This window comes from Mytilus trossulus, chromosome 5, assembly GCF_036588685.1.
Source record: "Mytilus trossulus isolate FHL-02 chromosome 5, PNRI_Mtr1.1.1.hap1, whole genome shotgun sequence".
Classification (NCBI taxonomy): domain Eukaryota; kingdom Metazoa; phylum Mollusca; class Bivalvia; order Mytilida; family Mytilidae; genus Mytilus; species Mytilus trossulus.
The window spans coordinates 69,689,099-69,703,158 of NC_086377.1; positions in this window are offsets into that span (position 1 = coordinate 69,689,099).

Consider the following 14,060-nt stretch of genomic DNA (forward strand, 5'->3'; position numbering starts at 1 on the left):
AACACATTTTATACTTATGGTCATTACCGATGGTCATTACCGATAGTCAATATCGATTTGTTATTACGAGTGGATAGCACTATTTCGACTTAAAAAAATAACTTCCAAAAATTTCTTAATGAACTGAGCAACATTACACAATTAAGAAGTAACCGGAAAGTAGCATAGTTTATTTAGTGGTTTGTGAATATGATGTTTTGCAGTCATGTTACGATATTTGAGATCTATAGCTTCTTTAAAAAAATACCACCGTAGACATGTCGAAATGGCCCAAGACCTCGGTGTCACTGTACGCAGAGCTACAAATAGGCTAGCTTTTCACTCGCAAACAAAAGGTGTAAATGAAAAGGATCGTGCACAACCAAGACTTGCAAATGCAAAAAACTATGATACCATATGGAAGTAAATGTCACCAAAACCTACAAGTAAGAATGTAATTAACGATGAAAACTAACTATGGCATTAATATTTAATTTTTACGTAGTATTTGTATTATAAAAATAATACATTATCATGTTACCATCATTTTATTTAAGATAAAGATTTGTAGTATTGAAACTTTTATAATGTTATTTAAAACAAAATATACCTTTATGGTCCAAATACTCATATGGTCCAGCCCGTTAATAACCAAACGAGTATTACACTCATATGGTCCCGACCATACGCGATGTTTGTCCGGAAACCGCCGTCTGACGTACGGCAGGAAGGTGTCCCTCAGAATGTGGTCTGTAAAGAACTGTCCATTTATAATACCGTCGAATATTAGAATGAGTGTAGCGCCTCTTTTGCTGATACCAGCCCACACATGAACCTTAAGAGGATGTTTTGGTTTCAGAAGTGATGGTCTGACTCGGTCAAATCGTATGAAGATGTAAACTTTATTCTGATTGAGCTGAACAGTACACTCATCACTGAAGATCATATCGTTAAACTGGTCATTGTTCACTTGTAGCTTCTAGCATCTTGCAAAATGCTATCCTCTTTCCTTTGTTGATGTGTCTGGCAATACCGTGGTTTGGTACACGTGAAGCCGGCGTGGACTATGGGTCTCTTTGTCGTACACAGACTGACCGTAGACTTTTTAAGAAGAAACTTTTTGTGAAGAGTTCTACTGGATGTGCACGGTTCTGAAGATAATGTTATTTTTACAAACTTTACATCGGCTCTTGTTAGCGTCTTCATAGTCTTAATTTTTTGTGGAGAAGGACAGGTAATCTCTTCGGTAAACTTCCCTAGACGATACTGTTGAACCCAGTAGTCAATTACTTGACGAGTACCTTTAATGCCTTTGGAATAAGAGCCCCTCTGATATCTCGTATAGCTATTCCGGTATAGACGAACTATGTCCAGCTTGGTTAAATGACTTGTTCGTACCATCATGCGTTGTAAGAGATTAAATTGTATACTTAAAAAGATGAGCAAAATGTTCAGCGACTGACAATCAACACTATGAATGTTAATTTAAACGGTCGTGTTTTAAGTACCTGTCTCACCTAATATATTTCTACTGCAGCTAATTACCTACTTAATCAGCTGTAACTAATCCCTACTAATAAAATTAGGATTTCTCTGTTTTATTACCCTGTTTACCTTGAATTAAAAAGTTCAAATACTGAATTTATATGTTCCTATTTTTTATGACTCTAGTCACCTTACATGTACAATTAAAGTAGCGTTTGTTATTTGTTAAATTTTTACCTTTCAATAAACAGTAGTTTCAAAGCTTTCGAAATTTTAGTGTGTGAAATAAAAAAAAAAAAAAGTTATTTATATTTACGATTTTTTTTTGGTGTAGACCTCATTTAATCAATTGTTGAAACCTATTTTATTCAAAACAAAATTCTCTGTAAATGTGAGGTCCTAATTTCAAATTAAATTAATATTTATTATTTGTGTTCAGATTTTTAAAATATAACTTAACCTCATGCAAAGCTCTGATTCCTTTCATTGATTTGGCTATACTTTTTGGACATTTTCGATAATAGCTCTTCATCTTTTATATAAGCTTTGGATTTCAAATATTTTGGCTAAAAGCATCACTGAAGAGACATGTTTTGTCGAAATGCGCATCTGGTGCAAGAAAATTGGTACCGTTAATTTTATAAAGTTTACAAGTCAAAAAGAGCTGTTGAATATTTTAAGGATGCACTTATTTGAAATTAATGAAATCGAGAATATTGAATTAATAACTTAAATATATATATTTATGTATTGCTACCATACAATAGTAGGTCTAAAATAAAATAGTGTTTGTTTCCCAAATCCCGACAGACCCTGAAAAAGGTACAACTCATAAAATGTCATTGTCCAAACTAAGTCAAATATTATTATTCATTCCCGATATGATCAACCGATATTGTTTCAGCTTTTCAAATGCGTAATGCGAAACTCTCATTTCGTAAAACGCCTTTTCGATTAAAAATCGTATTCCGATACCTCTTTATTGATTTCTTTCTACGTGATAATTATACAATAAGGAAAGACGAGAAAAACGAAGAGTCAAGAGGAGCATGATTCGTCTGCATAAAAATGGACGGACAATTTACACTTTTGTCGTCTGTTAGAATTAGATTTATGGACAAGGATTTAAGTTGACGATTTGATTTTTTCATTGAATGTAATTTTGGCCAAATTTCCTTATGTTACAGCTAAGTCTTTAGCTTAGGTGGTGGGCATAAATATTTTAATGACTCCAGTAGAATGGCTAGAATCATGTCAAAGTTCTTTTACATGGAAATTGAAAGTAGAATCGGGTGGGATATTCCCATTACAGGGTTCAATCCCGTCGAGGTATTATCAGAGTTAGAGTTCTGGTTAGAAAATGTCACTAAGATTAACTATCGTAAATTAGGTCATTTCAGTAAATCTTCAGTTGTCATATACTCAGATGCCAGTAATATTGCCGCTGGTGCAAACACCGTTGAATTAGAAAATAAGATTTTCCATAAGATGTGGACATGAAGTGAAACGGTGCAAAGCTCCACCTGGAGAGAGCTGAAAGCTATAGAGTTTGCCCTTTTCTCTAGGGAATAGTTTCACAGGAAAATAAGTGGTTTTCTGGCAATCAAAATTGTGTCAAAATAGTTAATTCAGGAAGTATGAAAGAAAATCTTCATATAGCAAAATCTATTTTTTTCATTTTGCATTCAAAAAGGAATATCAATTGATATTCAATGGATTCCCAGAAACAAAATGAAAAGACTGATTATATCAGTAAAAAGGTTGACTTTGAGGACTGGGGAGTCTCACATTTATTTATTTTTATTTTTTTTAAATGATATGTGGGGTCCTTATGCGATTGATAGATTTGCAAGTGTCGAAAAATAGAAAAGTTTTTAACTCCTTATTTTAGCAACCTGATTCGGAAGCAGTTGATGCATCTACCAAGTTTGGACCAACGAAAATAATTGGCTAGTTCCACCAATTAATCTGGTGATTAGATCGATTAAACACATTATAGGTTGTTAAGCTCGAGGCATGTTAGTTTTGCCTAAGTGGACTTCGGCTGCATTCTGGCATTTAGTATTCGATAAACATTTTATTGATCAAGATTACGTAAAAGATGTTATTGTGTTTAAAAATACTGATGGTATTTATAAACAAGGTTCGAATAAGAACACTTGAGGATATTGATGCCATCACTGATCTCAGACTGACTTGAGATGTTCAGTTTCTTTGAGAGGTAACAGTTTTAGTCGTACACAGTAATACGTGTACGACTAGTTCACTATTGACAAACATCTTGGATACCATATTCTTTTTTTTTTACCCAACATTTGAAGTGGCGAGGTATACTGGTATTATGTAGCAATTTACCCTGATGATAGCGGGAAAAGGGGGATAAGTCAAATAATAACCGGAAGTTGTGATAAATTTGGAAATCCACATGTCTTCTTTTCATATTTCATAGACCATGTTTGATATTTAATGTATAGGTATAGTTTGATGTACGTTGAAGAAAGCGTAACATCTCAATCGATTCTTTGTGACACATATTTAACGTGTAATTTGTAAGCAAGAGTGACATCCCTTTAACTATGTTTCATTTCCAACTGTAAATAAAGTCATCATTTTATGCAGGACCAAACAGTATTATTAACAATTAAAACCAAGAAATTGTCATGTCATCATATGCCCAACTGGTTTGTCTTGTGTTCATACATGTATGCTAACTACATGTAAATACCAAGCACCCCACCACCCACACACTCACTCCAACTTACTATTTCATACTTAAAATTAATGTATAAATACTTTTTTTAAAACTTACTTCATTACCATTAGCATGATTAGCTGCTTTAAGATACAATTATCAAATATTAGAAAAAGTTGTCTTGGTCATATGACCGATTTAAGGTAACATCAAATACAATTATCAATACATATTAGAAAGTTGTTTTGGTCAAATGACCGATTTAAGGTCACATCAATGACAATCATCAAAAAAAAAAATCAAATTTACAGTAAAATGTCGAAAAGTTATCAATATACCAACAGCGGTTTGCTGTTGTATTATTTACAATTATCCTATAAATATGGTCAATTGAAGGTAACATCTGAATGAATTATCCCAAAAGTGGTAAAATTTACTAAAAAAAAAGTATTATAATTCTATAATTTGGTAATGTAACTGCGGTGTTTGATACCTTGCTGCGACAGTTGTCAACTAATTGCAGTTACTTAAAACCTATTTGTACTTTTCATGGGTGGTTAACAAGTGATGTTCTGTAAATTTACATTTAATATAAGTCGAAAGGATGAGTTTTATAAAAAAAAATGGTAGTATTTTTAAGTCGCACATTTAAGCGAACACAGAAATCAATAAGAGGTAAATTAAAGTAATGCCTTTTTTAAAAGCATTTTAGCATTTCGTTGTTAAGCTTAAAAGATCCAAATATGAATTAATCGAAATTGCACATCTCTTTTGTATTGTATGTACTTATTTGTTCAATACAACATTATTTTCAACATCCATGAAAAAGTAACAAAGTCCATCACGAATTCCTTTTTTTAGATAACGAAAACATGCAGTCCACTTAATCAAACTGAGGTGGCTTTACAGACGCATTTTTTTTAACCCCCAAGATTTTACCATAGACCAAGCTGCATCCATTTCCAACGGGGGGTCCGAATTTCATTGGAGAAAGTGGCATAATAAGTGTATGTTTTAAAAGTCGATATTTCTTTACTTAAGTCGCAATATCCACCGACTATTTCAGAGTAATAACCACAGAAAATAACATATTTTAATTATATGTTAACCAAATATTTTATAATACGAATAACATAGATGCTCTAAAATCAGCATCTTTATTTTTGGCTACCCGTTCATCAGATGAACCGTTTTTAATATAAAGAATAAATGCATGTCATGTTTTTCAGGTATTTAGAGCATTGCAGGGCACAACTGAAGGGTGTAGATCAACAACGCTTAAAACAATTAACCAAGGCATACACACCATTGCAAAAGCAGTTCAAGACCTAGAAAAGAAAAAAGAAAATTATGCTATTGAAAGAAATATTTTTTTAAAATTACTAATAGCAGTGAAGACAATGCAAGGGTTTTATATCCTATCCATTTCGATAGGATAGAGGAATTTGGCAGTAAATTATAAACTATTATAAAAAAAAAACAAGCTGTCCGGCAAAAATTAAAAAAAATGGTATGATTGCAAATGAGACAACTCCTAAACAGAACAAAATGACACAAAAGTTAAGGAATATAAGTCACCATAAGACCTTCAATAATGAGCACAGCCCATACAGCTTTTAAAGGTTTCAACATGACAATGTTAATTGATTCATACGAGTCAACTTAAGTCGTATTTAAACACTATTTTTTAAATTAATTAATTGATTGTTAGTTGCTGAACGTCCAGTGGCAAATATTTCATGCATATTTAGGACGAGAACAAGTTCACAATACATACAGTTAGTAGGTTGATACAATAGAGGTCATCTGTGATGATGGTCGAGGAAATTTGAACTGCCACTTGAAAATAGAGTATATTGGATAGTGACATAAATTTTGCCTTGCAACAGGCCACCTACGGACCCCTTTTTTAAAACGCAGCAGATATAAGCAAGACAAGTCTAAATTTATATATAGTCTAAGAATTGGCACAACAGTGCTGATGATTATAAGATGGTATTACACACAAATGTTATAAAAGGATTCAAAATCTATGCAATAGAAAAAAAACCGACAACCTCCGTAATGTATGAAGGAAAAGTCAACAAAAAACTAGAGGCTCTAAAGAGCCTGTGTCACTCACCTTGGTCTATGTGAATATTAAACAAAGGACCCAGATGGATTCATGATAACTTTGTGTTTTTATGATAGTAATGTGTTTGTACATCTTACTTTACTGTACATTATTGCTGCTAACAATTATCTCTACCCATAATGAACTTGGCCCAGTAGTTTTAGTGAAAAATGTTAGTAAAAATTTACTAATTTTATGAAAATTGTTAAAGGTTGACTATAAATCCTTAGGTCAATTCACCATTTTGGTCATGTTGATTTATTTTCAGATATCACTTTGCTGTTCATTATTGCTGTTTACAGTTTTTCTATATCGATAATAGTATTCAAAATAATAACCAAAAACGGCAAAATTTCCTTAAAATTACTAGTTCAGGGGCGGCAACCTATTAACAGGTTGTCAGATCCATCTAAAAAATTCAAGGCAGACAGATCTTCATCTGATAAACAATTTTCTTAAGCAAGATTTGCTCTAAATGCTTTGGTTTTTGAATTATAAGCCAAAAACTTTATTTTACACCTATGTTCTATTTTTAGCCATGGCGGCCATCTTGGTTTGATTGCCGGGTAAAAGGACACATTTTTAAAACAAGATACCCCAAAGATGATTGTGAACAAGTTTAGTTTAATTTTTTTTTTTGTAAAAGATGACTAAGATTTACGAAAAATGGTTAACATTGACTCTAATAATATTAACGGTACCAATTTTCTTGCACCAGATGCGCATTTCGACAATACATGTCTCTTCAGTGATGCTCGTTGCCAAAATATTTGAAATCCAAAGCTTATATAAAAGATGAAGAGCTATAATTCAAAAGGTCCAAAAAGTATAGACAAATCCGTGAAAGGACTCAGAGCTTTGCACGAGGGAGATACATTCCTTAATTTATAATAATTTCTATCATTTTGTACCAGCAAATTTTAATAACACAAAACATCCGTATTTTCATGCCAGTACCGAAGTACTGGTTACTGGGCTGGTGATACCCTCGGGGACTAATAGTCCACCCGCAGAGGCATCGACCCAGTTGTAGTAATAAGATTAACGGTACCAATTTTCTAGCACCAGATGCTAAGGTGACTTTAATATTCATGAATTGTAGATAGGTGAAATACAGATAGCCAATGGCTCCAAGAGGAGACACAATATAGTGGCCGTACAGCCATGTTGACAGCCTGGAATGGAGTGACAGGCATCATTGGTGGCTGCCATCTCCAGGCCGGAAAGCTGTACCACCCAATGATTTTAATCATGCAAGGTGTTATCCATCAATAACCTTTGAGGTATATTCGTTTTCATCTTTTTTCATTAAGTTTAATCTTTTGATCAAACGAAGAACAATGAACGTTATACTAAACTCTAAATAAAATTTAAAAAAATCATTAAACACATTCAAGACTTGTTAAGGCAAGAGGCTCCTTACTTTGGACAGGCGCAATAATACGGCGGTGTTGAACATGTTTGATGATATGATTGACGATTTTAACGACCTTGCTTTACAGCCCTCGCACGATCTCCACCCTCCCCATCTTCCTACGTATTGTATATATATATATATACAACTCGTCTAAACATCAACCCAACAATGTTAGATCTGTAAATTTGCTTTCGCAATATATATATATATGTTGATGGATGTATTCAAAGGCTTGATTCAAGCAATTCGATCTTTTTTAATAATTATGTATTTAGTAAAGCAGAAATTAATTTGTATTGCAGTTAGAGGAAGAAAGAGTAGAAGATAATGGAATCATTGACGGGATCGTAGAGTCGGTTTCGTTTGAAAGGTACGTTTTTCTTGGCGGCACGTCATTTTATTTTATTGCTATCGTGAAGACAGATTTTGTTTTTGTACATTGAAAAACACACCAGCAAAGCCTAATAGCTAAACGTATCGCACGACCCTTGTGTCAACTCTTTAAGAATTTTTGAATTGCTTGAGCGTTTGATTGGTTTTAATTTCATTTGTAGCTAAATTCCTTTGATAATTTTGAGTTTTTAAAGCTTGCATCGAGTACAAAACAATTGCGCTTACAATTTGATTAATTAATCATTTTTTTACTGGAATAAAACATACATTTAAGAATAGTTTGATTAAAATCAGTCAAATGGTTTCAGCGCAGGACATACAGACGACATATATGAAAATATCTGTTTTATGTCTTCTTTTTCATGACTATTATATTCTATCAGTATAATACTCGAAAATCCTGAAAACTTTACAAAATGAACTAGGATCCATTAAAAAAGCTCAATGACTGATTCAGCAGTTATCAAATATTCACTGTTTTCTTAAGAAAAGAACCCTGAATCATATTTTCCTTCAAATTTCAGTTATAAAGAAATCATTTGATTGGAGCTGAAACAATAACACCAGACAGGGAACCAATTAATATAAAATCAATCGTCGATGCCAACAGGAATACAACTTTCCCATAGGTAATTGTATTGTTGATTGATTGATTGTTGGTTGCTTAACATCCAGTGGCAAATATGTCATGAATATTCAGGACGAGAACAAGTTCACAATACATACAATAGGTAGGCTGATACAGTAGAGGCCATCTGGGATGATGGTCGGAGAAATTTGGACTGCCACTGGAAAATGAGGGTATATTGGATAGGGACAAATGTAGCCTTGCAACAGTCCACCTACAGACACGTAAAAGAAAACAGACAGAAAACAACAATAGAACTTTCAACTTTAGTACAATATCTTAAAAGCGTATTACCTGTATTTTCCGTGAATACACAAATGACATTATCAAAACTCCACCAGTCTATAAGTATTTGATTAGATCTATAGCTTCTTTTCTTTTTCATTCAAGTTTGACAAATTTTGGTAAATCCTTCAATGATGTATGTATTATATGAAAATTAAGTAAACATCTATCTAATTTTTTTAATATTAAAATTAAATGTTTGCACATCAACCATGGTTTAAGTTATTCATTGTACAGACAGATCATTGCTTTTTTTCAAATAACATAACATTCATAGAAAAAAAAATCTTCAGTCATTTATATGTGTTGTTGAATGGATGACAATTGTTCTAACGTACACCTAATGACCAAGATAAATAAATTGTAGGAATGACCTGGCAAATATACATAATATACGAAGACCTGTTGGTGACCTTCTGCTGTTGTCTGTTTTGTGCTCGGGTTATTGTCTCTTTGACACATTCCCCATTTTTATTCTCAATTTTATATACATAAATATCAAAACAGAGGATAAAGAATATGAATCGTTACACATTATAAAATTGTTTGTGGATGCAAATGATATATAAACAAATATTTTTAGGTCTAGGACACAGCAACTACTTTACAAATTTAATAATCTGGGGAATGCAAATAATGGACATGAATGACACAGCAAAGTAGGGGGACATGGAGATATTCATCATGAAGATGAAGGAAATGCAGCATTTTTTTTACAGCCAACCAGTAATGCGTAAATATTTTTCTGAGTGCATTAACACAAGCTTGCAAGTAGAGCATCTTTCATCCCCTCATATTAAAATGAGACAGCCAGGAGGGGCATTCATCAATACCAAAGGGGGAATTGGTAAAAACAAGGAAGCAGACCTTGAACAGGAGCACGCCATTTCAAACCAGAAGGACTTAACAAGAGGTTTAGGTAAGAAAAATGGAATTAGCCTGCAATCACCCAAGTATTGTTTCTGTGATTGTACTTCTGTATAAAAGTCTCCACTTGGAATTATCTCCCTTATAACTTATATATCTAAATATATTTGATCGATATTGTCCTTATGATGGAATTTGAATATAATTATTTGTAACAAACACAATCAGGATAAATTTGTAAGGTGAGGTAAGATTAACCTGATAAATTTTCATATTATACAATTGCAAACTATGAATTTAATATTGCTTATATATATCTCCCAATTGATACGATATTCCCGTGCTTGCATTTCCTATCATGATTTTCTTGATAGAGTGTTACTGCTCACAAGGAAGCTATTAAACCAAGAGTTCCAAATGGTGAAGTTGAAATCATCCCTTCGTAAATTTTACGGACGCCATCACAAAGTTAACCGTTTCACAAATGATATCGGATATGTTCCTTACGTCGTAACTACAATCCCCTTCCCTTTCATGAATTTGACCTACCGAATTAAGACTGTTTACCGGATTTTGTAATCACATAAGCAACACGACGGGTGCCGCATGTGGAGCAGGATCTGCTCACCCTTCCGGAGCACCTGAGATCACCCCTAGTTTTTGGTGGGGTTCGTGTTGTTTATTCTTTAGTTTTCTATGTTGTGTCATGTGTACTATTGTTTTTCTGTTTGTCTTTTTCATTTTTAGCCATGGCGTTGTCAGTTTGTTTTAGATTTACGAGTTTGACTGTCCCTCTTTTATGATCAATTAAATCTATTAAAAAGGGTTAAGATATTAGTTTCATTACTTTAGTAAACAGTAAGATACTGGGAGCAACACATGCAGACAAAACCTTGTACAGTTTCATAATATAAAGAAAACATCTGTATTACTTAAATATAATGTTTATTAATATAGAAAAAAAAAATAATGTTTATTAATATAGAAAAAAAAATGAAAATGGTTCCAGGAAAGCCAGTAGCTCAGCAGCCATCATACAACTGATTGGAGACAACGTAGACCATCTTTTTAGTATACCTCAAGCCATGCAAACAAAACTTCATCTAAAGATCTGAAAATTGCTATAATCATTTTAAGTAAAGCTCAGCCATTTAAATATGTTAAGGGAAGGAAATTTGAAAGTTTTAAAACAATACAAAAAAATCTAAAATCGTTCAAACGAAAGATATTATACATGCTATCCATAAAAAAATTCAGAGGTTATTTTTAAATTCATAATTTTCTATATAGTGTGTTTAGTTTCAATGAATATCAACTGCCTATATCTACTAAACTTTTGTCTCTATTTAAAAAAAATTGAATACCTTATTTACTAAATGTCAATAGCATATAAATCATAACCATTAATTTTTCAAAGCATGTACATTTCTCTCTACTAATACTAAAAAAGGAATTAAGGTAAAAGCAGTTTTTAATAAATTTTACTTACCTTTTTCAATTATTTAATGTTATTTATGAAACTGAATATATGCCGAAACAGTGGTGTTAAGGAATACTTATTCCTGTGCAAATAAAAAAATAATGTTAATGTTACTGATGATTACAGAAATATAACACTAAGCAGTTGTTTTTGCAAACTTTTTACTAGTGTTATTAATGAACGGCTTATATTAGGGGCTAACAAAAATGACATTCTTATTTGTATTTCGCCTTCGATCTCAAGTAATGAATTAGCTTAACTTCTCTATGAGGGGTGAAGCTTACATATAATATCTCTGTTTAAAGAAACAAACTATACCCACCAGACCATAGCTGGCCAGTGACCTTGACCCTAGTATATAAGCACCTGTTCCATAATAACTTTTCATTATTTTTCTACAGGGTGTGAAGTGAACACTTCACTTGAATTCTTTTTAGTTATTTTATTTTTATCTTAAATTTGGGAGAAAGTTACTAAAGTTATATTAACTTGTTTACGATGTACGACAAGTTCTAATGTTATTTTGAAATATTAAGTCCTCAATTGTCAACGATGTATGACAAGTGTTGATGGAAATGAATTTAAAAATTTCTCGTCTACGATGTATGACAAGAATTAATAAAAAAATTATTGTCTACGATGCAATTTTATATATTCATTAAGTTTTTGCCTTAGTACGATGTACGACACACTTGATACTTATTCGTACTCCTGTTTTTTAAACGGGTAGATATTTAAAATTATTTTTATTCAACTGAAGGTCGCGAGTACTCTTCACAATTTACACGTGTTTTACCTGCACAGGTACACATTTTTGTATTACAATGGCTGAATTTGTTTATGCAAATGTATTGTTTTTGCAAGATGTTTAGAATGATGTTTACACTTACAAGGGTGATGGTTATGATTTTCATCACCTCTGGAATGTTTTAGAAATTAAAGATGATAAATTTAATAGGAAAACAAGAGGTATTTTGAATAATTCCTCTTCTTAAACAGTTATAAAACCTAGTAGTTTTATAAAAGTTTTATAAAAGATCATAATGGCACTGCAATTGGAAATAATTGACAAAGCAACAGAGCCTGTAAAAAGTAAGTTTTAAAATCTAGTGCTTCTTGTATAGCTTCAAAATCTACTTGTTTTGTAAATGTTAATCTCACGATAGTGCTGTTGTGATTTAAGATAGGCAGGCTATTTATCAAATATGCAAAACTACCGTATTTACTACTAAACATATGATAAATCTTAAAATGCGAATCGACAAACTCTTTCTTTAATAACAAACATCTTGCCCTAAAAAACAAACATCTTTTTTTTTCATGAAGTCTATTTTAATGGTGTATAGAATGCCTGAGAATGTGCTTAATGTTTGATATACAAAAAGACCAATATGAGCAACACAGGCTCTTTAGAGCCTACAAAAAAGTGTCTTATAAACAATTTAAAGGTATATTAATGTATTGCAGCCACAGATCTACAAATGAGTTGGAAAAGAAGGTCAGAAAACTTTCATAGAAAGTACAGGAGTCTTTTATCACAACATTGAAACTATCTGACAATCAGGTAAAAAAGAGGAAATCTGATGTAGAAAAACAATATAATTAATAGAAAAATGTACATGCATCTCAAAAGAACCAACAGGACAGCAACACAACAGGTGTAAATCAAACGATTGATCAATGAGGTCAACATTTTTGTAGATTTTTATTTATGCTCTGTCAAAATCTCCCTATTTCTTTCAAAATATATAATTCACCACTTAGAAATTAAAGTGTAATTTTGCCAAAAATGTGATAAATGTCTATCAATGAATTTGAGAATGAAAATTGAGAATGTGTACTACTTCAGGCAAAATGGATGTCGCACTAAACTCAGATTTCATACATATTAGATTAAATTATATATAAATTTCAGAGATACTCGTATGCATTTAGAGGCAAGAAGTAGGAGTCCATGTATATTTCCACTGTGATAAAATTTCGGGATCCCGATGTTAATCGGCAAGCGTTTTACTGTCGGTCGGGACAACACCAAGTGATCATATATCGTTTCTCCATTCACTCTTGGGGAGATATAAATACAAAATACATTTGTTTTCCAATTTTTAGAAATCAGTGATTCCTGGTTGATTACCATGGCAACAAAGTGTTTTTCATAAATGTGTTCAACGTATTTGTTTTGAATCAATTGATTATATCATTCAAACAATATGAACTATTAATATAAGCTTAAAAAGATAATGTACTAATACTGCGAAATACCAATATTTTAGCCTTGAAACCAGGAGAACTTACTTCGTTACCAAGTGCCTTATCATGACCACCACATGAAAAATGGCCCAAATAATAAATTAAAAAATGCAAGTGACAACTTATAAAGTTAAAAGCTTAGAATATCGCCAATGAAACTGCTTGTTTGATTGATTGATTGTTGGTTGCTTAACGTCCAGTGGCAAGTATTTCATGCATATTCAGGACGAGAACAAGTTCACAATAAATACAATAAGTAGGTTGATACAATAGAGGCCACCTGGGATTATGGTCGGAGAAATTTGGACTGCCACCGGAAAAAGAGGGTATATTGGATAGGGACAGCAATTTTGCCTTGCAACAGGCCACCTACGGACCCCTCAGAGTTGTTGCAAGGGTTCTTAACGTGCAAAGAGCGTGGCACTCTCCTTCCACGAGACATCGGATTTAACGTCCCCAATCTGATCGGAC